Below are 13,395 nucleotides of genomic sequence, written 5' to 3' on the forward strand. Positions count from 1 at the left end.
TCCATGGAATTGTGCCTGTGACATTCTGTTTTAATGGGAAACTTGGGAGACTTTTTGCAGTGAGCCTCAAAAGAATGACACCAAGTCATTTCAGTTGCTGAGGAGGCCTTTTCCTTACCCACCGTGGGAACTAGGGTTCCTCCAGCGTCACTCTGAGTGCTGCCAAATTCAGATTGGGCCTCCCCTTGGCCCCTGGGCTGGCACAGCTGTGAGAGGCGGCCCGGGGTGGGTGATGGTGCGAGGTCCTCTGATCACGGGCCCGAGAAGATTCTGGAAGGGAAACCAAGGAGAGAAAGTAAGAGCAGTGTCTTCTCGATGACTATTTCTCTCCCTTTCCTTCCCTACCTCCCAGCTTCCTCAGATGGCTTAGTTTTAGGAATTTTGGGGCCTCCAGGGAAATTTTATGCAGCGGAAGTTAACTTGCCTGTTTTTAAATAACCAGGGTCTGGACATTGGATTTTTAATTTTAGAAAACTCCAAAAATAAGGCATAAAGATAAATATAAGTAAATTGAAGCTTCCCGATTTTTCTTGCTGTTGGAAAAGCACAATAGAGCTTTCGGAGGCCAGAGATGGAAAACAGACAGAATCAGTTAAATGGATACACAAGGACAACAGGCAGGGGTCCTCTTGTTGCCTTCCGTGTCATCATCCTTGCTAATTCGCAGCGCAGGAGACTTCAGGGGTATTATTACGAGATAAGAGGCCAGTCTCATATTCCTGGGAGAACAATTTCCTCCGGTCTGCAGTAAGGTCTTGGATTTGACCTACGGCTTCTGTGTCACAAGGGCTCAGTGATTGCAATTCAGTAACAGAACAGGCCAAGCTCGCTCTTCCTTCCCCTTCTCCCTCCCTCCCAAAGATAACCTCAATTTCTTTGCAATTATATTTAAGCAGCAATCTTATGAGATACCAGAGGCAAGGCTGGAATCCACATTCACTGTGTTTTGCTCAACTCCCCTGCGTGCTGTATTGTACGTGGATAGGCACAGCCTGGTGCTTCGTGGCGCTGAGTCAGCCCTGAGACCCCATGATTTGCTTTTCTGCCCACCTCGGTGGCTTAGCTTGTTTTCATACTATGGAGCTCGGGGTAGGCTGGGGAGGGGGATTCTCAAGTTCAACAGGAAGGTCTGCAGCCACCTGTTACCCGCAGAGCAACTGGTGGGAAAGCCCTCGGGGCAGGCGGAAGTGGCAGGGAGTCTCCCAGGACAGCAGGTGGAAGATCGCCTTCAGGGAGAGAATACCCAGGGAACCCAAGGGCCGGGGCTTCAGAACAGCAGAGGCCCCCGGTCCCTGGGAAGACAAACTAGCCAGAAGTTACGGCCACTTCTAGGCGATTAAACATTTTGTACGCTTTTCCATCAGTTTGAGCGCTTTTTCTTTTCCGACTGAAAAGTAGGCATAATAGAAAAATCTAAAATTAAATTTTGTAAATGGATTTGTGAAATTATAACCCCATCTACATATAACTGAAAAATGGCACTTAGGTGTGTGAGGTGAGTCATGTGCTTTGGGAAATGCTTGGTGTGTGTGTGGATTGCTGGGTCCTTGCAGGGGTCCCCAGCTGCCTGGGGTATACTGCCTATCAAGGGAATCAGTAGACTAGAAGTTCAAAAAATCAGGTCCCTCCCCTGCCAGGCTTAGTGATGGAAATAGAAGAGCTTACAAATCCATGTCTTCAGCCCAGATTCAATGCTGATTTCGAACACTCATATCCAAATACTCTGGGCTACGTGAATGTTTCATAGGCAAAACTCAACATTGCCAGACCGAATTGTATTCTGGGTTCCTCCCTCTTCTTTCCTCCTTCCTCCCCCTGTCTCACTGGTCGCCACGTCTGGCCCATTTTACTTCCTAAAGCCTTTCTGGAATCCCCCATGCCCACCCCTCTCTGTCCATTGGCTCTCAAGGCCCCCAGTGGCTGGTATCCAGGACTCTCCGAATCCCTTCCAATAGCAACCCTTCGGAAATGCCCATTTTGCCACCCCACTCCTGTGACATGATGCTCAGCATCAGTAGTCATTAGGGAAATGCACATCGGAATCACGAGACACTACTACACACCTGTCAGGATGGTGAACATAAAACTAGTGACATCACCAAATGATGGTGAGGACAGAGCCAAGCTGGATAGCTCATACGTTGTGGGTGGGAATGTAGAATGGAGCAGCTCTGAAAAACATTCTGGAAACCCTCTGGAAAACTGTTGGGCAGGTTCTTGAAAAAACAAACATGCAACTACCAGAGAGCCCAGCAAGTGCACTTTTGAGCCTTTACCCCAGAGAAATAAAAACCCCTGTTTACCCAGAACCCTATACTCAAACGTTCAGAGCAAATTTATTCATAATAGCCCAAACTATCCTTCCATAGCCCAGATGTCCCTTAGTAATAGGTGGTTAAGCAAACTGGGACACATCCATGCCACAGAGCATTACCCAGGAACAATAAGGAGCCAACCACTGATACGTGTATTAGATTGGATGCATCTCCAGGAAATTATGCTGGGTGCAAAAGACCAAACCAAGAAGGTATGTACGAATGAGATGAAGGTATGATTCCATTTATATGCCATTCTTGAAATGATAACATTTTGTAAATGGAGGACAGGGGTTTGGGATTGGGGGCAGGGTTGGAGGGGTGTGGGCGTGATTACAAAAGAACAGTATGAAGGATTCTTGTGGTGTTGGGACTGTTGCGTAGCTTGACTGTGGTGGTGGATACCTGAACCCACATGGGGATAAAATTGCATAGACTAACACACACACACACACACACACACACACACACACACACGTACAAGTATCTGAATATGTTAATTGTATCAGTGTAAATATCCTGGTTGTGATATTGTACCAGAGTCTTGCAAAAAATTATCAGGGGAGAAACTAGGTAAAGTATAAGATTTTTTTCTTTCTTTTTTTTTTAAGATAAAAAAAACTTTTTAAAAGTAATCTCTACACCCAACTTGGGGCTCAAACTTATAACCAAGATCAAGAGTTGCATGCTCTACTGACTGGAGCCAGCCAGGCGTCCCAGAAATTTTTCCATATTATTATAACTGTGAATCTATAATGAGCTCAGTTAAAAAAACTGTTAAAATGTGAAAATGTATTTGTATTAAATTTATTTTGGTGTGGTGAAATATACATGACATGAAATTACCACCATAACCCTTCTTAAGTGTACAGTTCGGGGGCATTAAGCACATTCACATTGTTGTGCACCTATCACCACTATCCATCTCCAAAACCTCTGCATCTTCCCCAACTCACACTCTGTACCCATTACATACTAAGCTCCCATTCTCCCTTCCCCCATACATTTAAAAAAACCCCACTAAACCCTCCTGAGCATCTCATCACCCACAGCTCGAGCTCTGTCAGTGTCCTTGAGCTGCCCTTGCTCTGCAGGCTTATCTGCCCACAGTCCTGTGAACCCCGTCTTGTCTTATCCCATCCTTGTCGGGCTACCGCCTCTCCACCTTGCAAATTCTGTTTCAGGGTCCTTCCGAGGTCTGGGAGGAAGCCAATGTGTTCTCATGGTCATAAGTTTTTGTAAATTTGCAAAAATGAAATATTTTCACCGCAATCAGAGCCACCTCGGGCATTTCTTGTCCTTGTCCCCCCTCCGCCCCTGCATGCCTAAAGTTGTTGACGACTTCCTATGTTGTATCTGTTGCATGTCTTCTTTTCAGGTTGGCTAAGCTTGGATTTTTCTTTCAGGAGTTTAAGTGTCATGAGAATGTCTGCCCACGATGAAGCTGTTTGAGCCTTGCAGTGTAGGATGGGTCAAGAGCTCTAAAATATATTTTCGAAGACTTGGAAGAGGAGATTGACTATAAACGAGAGGCACAAAGCTTACGCAAAAAGTTGATAAACCTTCAATATGCATTTTTCTTAGAATTTGGAAGGATGCTTTGGAACACTTCAATAAAAGAAGTGAGAAATCACAGACTCTTAATTTGGATGAAAATGAACCTATTGTGTCATCTTTAAATTTATTAAAGAACCGAGAGCAACATAAATATAGAGAAATTGGATCCCTATGTTGTACACCTGAACTTAAATGTAACATTGTGTGTCAACTCTACTCCAATGAACAAGTAAAAAATAATAATGTAAAACCAAACAAAAAAGAACTGAGAGCAAATTCAGGTGAACTTAATGGATTATACACAAAATGTGATTTAAAAAAAACATGAAATCAATAGAAATCATTCTGACATTAAAAAATTGTAAAACTTTTTAAAAGATATGTCAAAGGCAGAAATTCATTAGGCAAAATATTCTATTTCTATTTTTATTTATTTTTTAAAAGATTTTATTTATTTATTTATTTGAAGAGAGAATGAGAGAGAGAGAGAGAGCATGAGAGGGGGGAGGGTCAGAGGGTCAGCTCCCTGCTGAGCAGGGAGCCCGATGTGGGACTCAATCCCGGGACTCCAGGATCATGATCTGAGCTGAAGGCAGTCGCTTAACCAACTGAGCCACACAGGTGCCCCAAAATATTCTATTTCTAATGGAAATGATGACTAAGCCCTCAGATTTTTTTTATAACTATATTAGTTAACTAAGAGGGGTCAATCATTTGAACACATTGGGAAAAGATTTAAGTTTCTTGCTGATTTGTCCCCCAATTTTTTTGATAACTAGATTAGTTAACTAGGAGAAGTCAATCATTTGAACAACACTGGGGAAAGATTTAAGTTTCTTGCTGATTTGCCCCCAAATTTGTTGTTGACATTCAACAACATAACTTAAACTTATAACACATACTATAATGAGGGAATCAACAACAAACTGGTTAATGAGTTTCATCAATTCAGAGAATTTGAGGACTACAAGATTAGTCACTGCCTAAGAAAACTTGGAATACCCTGAAATCTCACAGCTTATATATAAACCTTCAGAGGTTTTCTCAGATTTAACAACAATCCTGAAATTTACATGACCACACCAGAAATTAGCAGGAAGTACAAAGAATTTGTTCTAAACTATTAAGAACAAAAATAACATTTCTATCCACCACTTCAGAGGAAGGACTACATTATCCATTTTCTCTGTGAAAAATACTGCATTGTCATAGGAAGAGGCAATCAAAGAGTGGGCAGGACAAATACATAGGGATAAAAGTTTGGTGGATCAGGTAGATCATGAACATAAAGCAGAAGTTAGATTCACATCTTGGCATGCTTTCCATATTTTCCTACTTCTTATAGCTCTCTGGCATCTTTCCGTTCAGGCATTCAAACACTGACCCAACTCTGAGTAGCACATCTCACAGATCTGCCTTGTAGCAGCTCCGTTTGAGTAGCCAGGAGAGTTGAGTCAAAAACCAATCCTGTATTACAAAAAAAAAAGAACACCCCCCCCCCCCCCCCGCTCCGCCCCACACCACCACCATATCAGAACAGACGGGCTAAAACTGACTAAGCAGGAGCAAGGGAAAAAGAAATGGTAATGGGACTATCCAGACCCATGTCTGAAATGAAGGAGTAAATAGCCTGAACCAGAGACTGAGCCTGACTGTGGTGGCCCCTGTCATGAACTGCCTAGATGTCCCCTCAGGAATGGACTTACATTCTGAGCCTGAGCCAACATCAGCCCCTGTTGGAGACGGCCTCAGTGAACGGGAACCCTCTCACCCAAGGTCACGCTTCCTCTCCAGACTGATCAACGTTAGGGTGTTAAGGCTCCACTCCTCAGCGCCCTCATGGGACAACTCCAAAGGCCCTCCCAGTTCTAGAGTGCCCACAGGGTTGGCTGGGGCATTGTGAAGCTCTGCTTCTTCTGCTCAAGCCTCCCTCCGTCCCTTCCCTTCTACAGGTGTGGATCTAGGAAACCCGACCTATGACATCAACTTAGGAGGAAATACAACTCAACAAACAGAAGGAAATTCCTCAGGGGCCTCAAGCTAAGAATTACTTAATGAAAACAGGTATTTATTAAGACAAGACTCAAAGACAAAATGGTAAACAACAGAATAAGACGAAAAGAGAGAACTCAGGCCTAGATAAACAAATTGAGAACCAAGACAACATACATTCAGAGCTAGTAAGTCAGAAATAGCAAGGAACAGAATAGATGCTGCTAAATGGAATGACTGTCCTACAAGAAAGGCAAGTGACAATCCCAGTGAATACAGGCGAAAGCAATGTGAGAACGCTTAGTATGTGAGGAAGGCAAAGATGCTCCAGGATGAGAGAGCAAGTGTTCCTGAGGTAGCAAAACCCAAATAGGGAACGGAAGATGAATACCATATAGTGCAAGAGAGTCCCCTGAAACAGAAAGAAGGTAATCTGTGGATGGAAAGAGCACACTGTATCCCAGAAAACTTTGATATAGAATTCTCAACACCAAGACATGTCCTAGTTAGGATGCTGAGTGCAGAGCACCTGGCTGGCTCAGTCGGCAGAGCATGCTACTCGTGATCTCAGGGTTGTGAGTTCAAGCCCCACGTCGGGCTTAGAGCCGGAAGGAAGGATGGAAAAAGAGGTACACACCTTCAAGGATAAAGTTTGTCCAGGCATGAAACAAATTGCTTACAAGGAGAAGCAATACCAGACTGGCCTCGGGCTTTCCCAGAGCCATAATTCATGCTTAAGAACAACGGAGGAGTGCAGACAACGTTCTGAAGGAAAGGCAACATGACCCAAGAATCTGACGGACGCCCAAGCGAAATGCCATTCAAGTGTGAAGGAAAGGGGCAGGCTTTCTCCAACAGGGAAGAATTCAGGGATTAAAACACGCAGAACCCTCCCTGAAAACACCACGTGGTGAAGAAATGGCACAAGAGAAATCAGTGACTCGGGAATGGAGAAGCTGTGTGCTTACATTCACTAGGAGTGAGCGTGGAATCCGTTAAACTACAGAACTCTAACTCCATGACTGGGATATGGCGGCAGATGCTTATTTGAACTTCCAGAAGCCCACTCATTTTTTTTTTTTTTAATTCAAATGAAACTACACTTAATGCTTCCAAGACCTGGAAATAGCATCTCTGATACAATGCCATTTCATAACACTGTGCCCAAATCTGGGCAACTCTCCACCTAACATTCCTTCTGTCTATCCTCCTATCCACATGTGGGCGCGTCGCCGTTCCTGGGATAACGCGAATGCTGGTAGCTTTTGGGTGGTGGCATTTTTTTAAACTCTTATTTTATATACTTTTCTTTGTTATTTTTAAATATTTTTTATTTTTATTTTTTAATTTTAGTTCTTTATAATGAGCACGTTAGTTTGTGTTTCTTTCTTTTTTTGGGGGGGGATCATGTAATGTTTGCAGCAGTTGGTCAACTTTTAAAAAATTTGCAACGTGGTGTTGTCTTGTGCTAAGTGAATATTCATTTTGGCACCTAATTTTGTGTTCGTAACTTTGTATTTGAAAAGACACTCTCCAGGTTACATTAGCATCAGGCCCCACGAAATCTGGATCTACGCACACCCCACTTCTCTGCTCAGCTGTCTTAGGGGCATAACTGTCAGGCACGTTCTAAGACTTCTGTCTCATATTGTCCCTCCTAATACATTAAAAAAGCAAACCCTGAAAAGCTTTTGTGTATGCTTTTATTCTCCCTACTATAAACAGTATCATATGATGGAAAGGACCCATACTCAGGCCCCTGCTGCCTGGGTTTGAATTCCAACAACTGGCCTGGTAGCTTTGTGACCTCAGGCAAATCCCTTATGCTCTACAACTCAGTACTTTCTTCTGGAAACCAGGGATAATAGTTACATACCTTAAAGTTACATACCTTGTGATGGTAACTATTTTAAAAGGCCTGGCATGTGTTCTCAGTACCTAGCAAGGTGTCTGGCAGAAAGCCTGGCATGCAGTAGGTGCTCAATAAAGGTTAGGTTAATTTGAATGGGTGGACTGGTTGCAGAGTGGCTGAGGTCCACGGCTTCATAGGGTATGACCTTCCGTAAATTTCTCTCTCTAGTCCTGGATTTTGTAGACACGAAACAGTGGTTTCCAAATTGAGATCTTCCTAGTTCCCAAATCCTGTGAGTTAGTAAACATAAAATAATATGTGATTTTATTACTCACTAGAGTGAATGTTCAGTGAAGCTCAATTTTAGTTCTCTTGACAATTTCTGGATTTTTGCTCTTGACTCTGATTCTTCGAATATTTTCTGTAAGCAAGCAGGATATAAATAGAAACAACATCCCAACTCCAGACTTCGTGATTACAAGCTCATAGTAATCTTATTATTAATAATTGTCAGTCTTTAACATCTTTATTTTCCTTCCCTTCTGGAGTATCCATAGTAACTTGCATTTTTATAAATCTCTAAATTCTGGAGGTATGTGTTTGTGATAGTTAATTTTGTGTGTCCACTTGGCTAGGTTATGGTGTCCAGTTTGGTCAAACACTAGTCTAGATGTTGTTGTGAGGATATTTTTTAGATATGATTAACATTTGCAGTCAGTTGACTTTAAAGAAAGTGTCCTCCATAATGTGGGTGGGCCTTATCCAACCAGTTGAAGGCCGCCACGAGGAAAATCAGGTTTAGGGATAAGAAAGAGTTCTGTCTCCACACTGAAATATAGAAACCCTGCTTGAGTTTCCAGCCTGTTGGCCTGCCCAGCAAATTTTTTGCTAGCCTCCACAATCATGTAAGCTGATTTCTTAAAATAAATCTCTGCTTGTATATATCCGGTTCCATTTCTCTGGAGGACCGTGACTAACACAGCACTCAAACAGGTCAGCTCACAACATAGGAGGAACGTGCATGCATTTATTGGTTCATCTAGGCAGTAATAACTTACATGTATATAGCATTCTGAAGGACATTGGACATGATTTGTAAACTATCACAGGAAGCATGATGGACTCATACTCTATGGTTCCGTGAAAATGCCCCATAGAATCTCATTAAGCAACAAAGAAATAAGTGTTATAGTAGCTGAGAGACATACTGTAGGTTTGGTTAGACAAAGGACCCTTTTCTAGGAACTCCAGAGTCTACACTCCTTCCAGGTAGAAGATGAGACATTTAGCCGAATGTTCCAAAAATGAGATCCTGACCCATGCTACAGCAGAGATGGACCTCAAGGCCGTTATGCTGAGGGAAATAAGCCAGTCACAAAAAGACAAATACTGTATGATTCCACTTGTATGAGGTGCCTGGAGTAGTCAAATACATAAAGGCAGGAAGGATGGGGGTTGCCAGGGGCTGGGGAGGGGAGGAATGGGGAACAGTTTGGGATGATGAGAAAGTTCTAGAAACTGATGGTGGTGAAGGTTGCACGACAGTGTGAATGCACTTAATGCCACTGAACTATATGCTTTGAGATGGTTAACAGTGGTAAATTTGGTAAAAATGGTACATTTTACATTATATGTATTTTATTACCACCCTCCCCCTCCCCACCCAAAGCTGCACAAGCTTTTCTAGGGCAACGAGTCTGGGAATTTGACATTGAGACTACTTCACCGTTCCAAAAGGTTACTTTCCATTCTTTGGCCCCTAGCTTACCCTGCACGCATCTGTCTCCCCAGCATCACCATCTTAAGGCATTCATTTAGGCAGGAATGTGACCACAACGAGGACAAACCCATCAGTGCCTGGAAGGACAAAACGGTAGTAGCCCTGGGAAGCAGAACAAGGTAAGCTGGGAGAGCTGGTGGTGATCCTTCCTTCAAGCCACAGCACCCCCAGATCCTGCCTTCCTGTCCTCTCCACCAGTCTTCTTGGAGCATGAGGACAGCAGTGCCTGGGGGAGATGAATGCCAGACCCTCCTGGGCTTCTGAGACCACACTCCCCCATCCGTAAGGGTGGGGCCCAGCCTTCTCTCTGTCACCAAGCTGCCACCTCCAACATCAGGCATTTGGGACAACCATTCCCGGGGCACCTCATTCTCACCTCCTTGGAGGGCCAGGGGAAACTGGAGCCTGCAGCCTTCCTCCTGGGAGACAAATATGGCGGCCGTGGGAGATGGAAGATCGAGAAAGAAACATAGGGCAGATCCCCAGGGACCTGCTGTGCTCTTGGCCAGCCCTCTGCTGCTGGCCGGGGCCGGAGCCACATCTTCCTGCGCGCTTCTCACTTCTCCCAACTAGAAATATTGCCCTTGAATCAAGACAGTGGTTAAATACCTCTAAATAATTAATCGTTCTCTTGAATTGGTGTTTTCTACCTACTTATGCTTTTCGGGTTGCTTTTGCTCGTCTTTTTCCCTTTTTGATTCAAAGGTGGTATTAATGATTCATGAGCAGACGTGTGGTCACATACACTCATGCTCACACGCAGAGGGAGAGGAGTCCCCCACCCCCCTCTTTACTCTGCATGTCAAAATCAATACGAGGCAAGTTCGAGCCTCCAACATCAGGCTCTTTCCTGCTCTTCGTGGAACAGAAATGAGGGTCAAGTCTATGTATAGGTTTGGCCTGAATCAAGCTCAAGAGCTTTTTATTCTGTTCAACAACGTTAACAGGCACTGGGTCCCAACAGACTTTAAATAGAGCAATAATACATTCTGTGACAAAGAGCACCGAGGGGGAGAAATTAGGAAATGGAAAATGGAATGTTATTTTTTATTCAGCTAGGACTTCAAAAGAGGGGGAGTAAGGGAATCTAATTAGTTGGTACCAGAAGGCAGGGTTGCTGGAGGAGAAGACTCTGGAACATTTGCAGTCCCTGTTACTGAAGTAGTGGCCCCAGAAAAATGTGAAGCACAGCAGGATTGGACCAGGCACAGGGAATCGCTGGTGAACGTTTTAGGTGGGCCAATAAGGGACATCCCAAGGAAAACAGGAGCGTAACCGTGCGTGCAGAATGCCCCATTCACAAAATGACAGAAGAAAACGTGATAAACAGGATTGCTCTGAGAAGGGGAACAAGGACGGGGGATAGGACAGGCAGGAGAGTCGCTGTTACCTGGAATGTTTCAGAACCTTGAATATTTGCGTGTATTACTTTCCTACAAAAACCAGGAAACAGACAATAAGGACACGAGCACACGAACTGGGGGCAGATTTAAAGAGGCTTACTTGTGCTGAACGAAGAGAAGTCAGAAGAGCAGAGATTGTGAGAGGACTTTTCTCTGGTCTGTAAATATTTTGACAAAATAAGTCCTATAAAGATGTAAATCAGAGTTCCTCGAGGTGGCACCATACCATGTGACTGTGTCCGTCAAAGATGGCAGGATACCGGCTGTTTCACATGGTCAGACCCAGGATTTCTCCATTTTTGGCACTGTGGACCATTTGATACTATTTTGTTGCATTGTGGGGGCTGAACTATGTGTTCTAGGATGTTGAGTGGCACCCCTGGCCTTGACTTCGTGGCACCCCTGGCCTTGACTTCGTGGCACCCCTGGCCTTGACTTACTAGGATGCTGGCGGCACCTCCCCAAGTGTGACAATCTTTGATGTTTTCTATGTCTCCAGCAGGACTGGCAACCCAATCTGGGGGACCCAGTGCAAATCACAATGTGGGGCCTCTTGCACAAAAACTATTAAGAATTTCAAGACTGTGACAGCAGAGCGTGAAATCAAGTGTGGGGCTGGGGCCCTTCTAATTATGGTGCCCCATTTGACTGCGCAACATATACACCCATGAGGCTAACTCTGGTCTCCAGACATTGCCAAATGTGAGAACCACTGGTTTAATCTACATAGACTTAGGTCTACTTAAGACATATACTCAGGGTCGTAGAGAAAGTCTATCTTTTTTTTTGTTTGACGGAAAATACACATTTATTATAAAATAATGTTTATTTCATGATGAGGTAGAAAAATAACACTAGGAGCTACTTAAAAGGTTCTGGAGCTTGGTCTCTGAGGACTGAGGTGAGAGGCTTTTGCTTACTCTGGGAGCAGAGCGTCCCGAGCCCTCTCTGAGCTCATGGGACAGGTGTGGTACAGCACATATGGGGAGTAAGCAGCTCTGGTCCTGCTGGAAGCCCAAGGAGGCTACATGGACCAGACAAGATGCTCTGGCCATGAGGACCAAAGAGAACATGAGGGCAGAAGGGAACTGTCAGGTTGGAACAGCCTTGTCACTCCCAACACTGGAGCGAGAGAACAGCCTCTCAGGCTGAAGGCTGATGGCCCTGGTTCAGAAGATGATGCCCAGTGGCCTATGCTCAGTTTGGTGCCCAAATGTCCGTGTGGAGGAAAAGTGGCAACCTTTCCCAGGACAACTTGACCCACCAATTCTTACTGGTGTGGTCAAAGACTGGAAGTATCCGTGGTCTCCACAGAGACCCATGGAGGGCTGCTGGCTGAAATTTCTGTACTTCCAATCTGGTCCACACTGGAGAAAGCTATCAGGGTCAGAACCTCAAACAGCACCTCTGAACCACTGAAGAAGAGCAAGATGCGGTTCATGATGGCTCCCAGAGGGGCGTGTAGGACTGCAGTGGCAGATAATAGAGGCCATCATGGCACATGGGAAGGTCAAGGCCACGCTGACACCAAGAGGCATCTTTTGTTGGCAGACGTTTCCCTTTGTACCAAAAAATAGTTGAATTACTTCAATTTGAAGGTAAAGGAGAAGCATCACCACATCTAGTACTAGATTGTCTGTTGGATATGGTTGCAGGAGAGCTTTACGCAGAAATATGAAGAGTTCCAGCAGGAAACAGGGAACATAATAGCATCTGTTCAGAAAGAACAGGATTTCCAGTGGTGGGGGTGAACCCCAGCCGTTTCCCTCTGGAAACTCACTTCCCGGCACCATCTTCAGTCCCCATGGAAACTGTGTAGGCTGCTACAGCCACTTCCAGAGCCTCTTTTATTTTTTTTTTGAAAGAATAAAATTGGATGAAGTCTTAAGAAATGCTATAGCAGAACATCAAGTACTAGAAAGTTTGACTGACAGCCAATCTGGCCTGCCACCTGTTTTTGTAAATAAAGTTTTATTTAAACACAACCGTGCTCATTTATTTCCATACTGTCTGTGGCCACGTTCCCCTAAGACAGCAGGGTTGAGAAGTTCCAACAGAGACCATATGGACTGCAAAGCCTAAAGTATTTATTTGTCCTTTTACAGAAAAAATTTGCTGACCCTGTTCTAGATGATTGAGTTTTCAACCTGTGATGATGGTGGTGGTGGAACAGATGGAATTAGCTAGAAGCCTGTGGGTGTGTGATCTTCTAGCCCCTATTATCCACACCAGCTAGAGCAGTTAGGGTTCTTGTTGCAGAGACTGTAGGTAATTACTGTGGCTTATGTAAGGGGAAGAGCATTTACAGGAAGGCTATCAGGGGTGCTCAGAATCAGTGGGTGGCTGAATTAATGAATGAAATCATGTGTGGAACACATGAGAAGTAATGCCTTGGGTTCTTTTGGTGTCCAGCTTCCTCACTCAGAGTGCACAGGAGAGAAAATGATCAGGATGGAGCTGTTTGAGTATTAAAAAGAGCTGTAGACTGAACAAATG

General features: G+C 44.3%; 1 pseudogene; it reads right to left on the reverse strand.

The window, feature by feature from the left end:
- Positions 1–12,181: 12,181 nt before the first annotated feature.
- On the reverse strand, positions 12,182–12,705 carry LOC114223272 (transmembrane protein 216 pseudogene; annotated as a pseudogene).
- Between the last annotated feature and the right edge of the window lie 690 nt (positions 12,706–13,395).

The sequence above is a fragment of the Eumetopias jubatus genome, unplaced genomic scaffold (assembly GCF_037043125.1).
Source record: "Eumetopias jubatus isolate StellerSeaLion01/CBP00866 unplaced genomic scaffold, mEumJub1_p1.0 scaffold_7, whole genome shotgun sequence".
Lineage (NCBI taxonomy): Eukaryota > Metazoa > Chordata > Mammalia > Carnivora > Otariidae > Eumetopias > Eumetopias jubatus.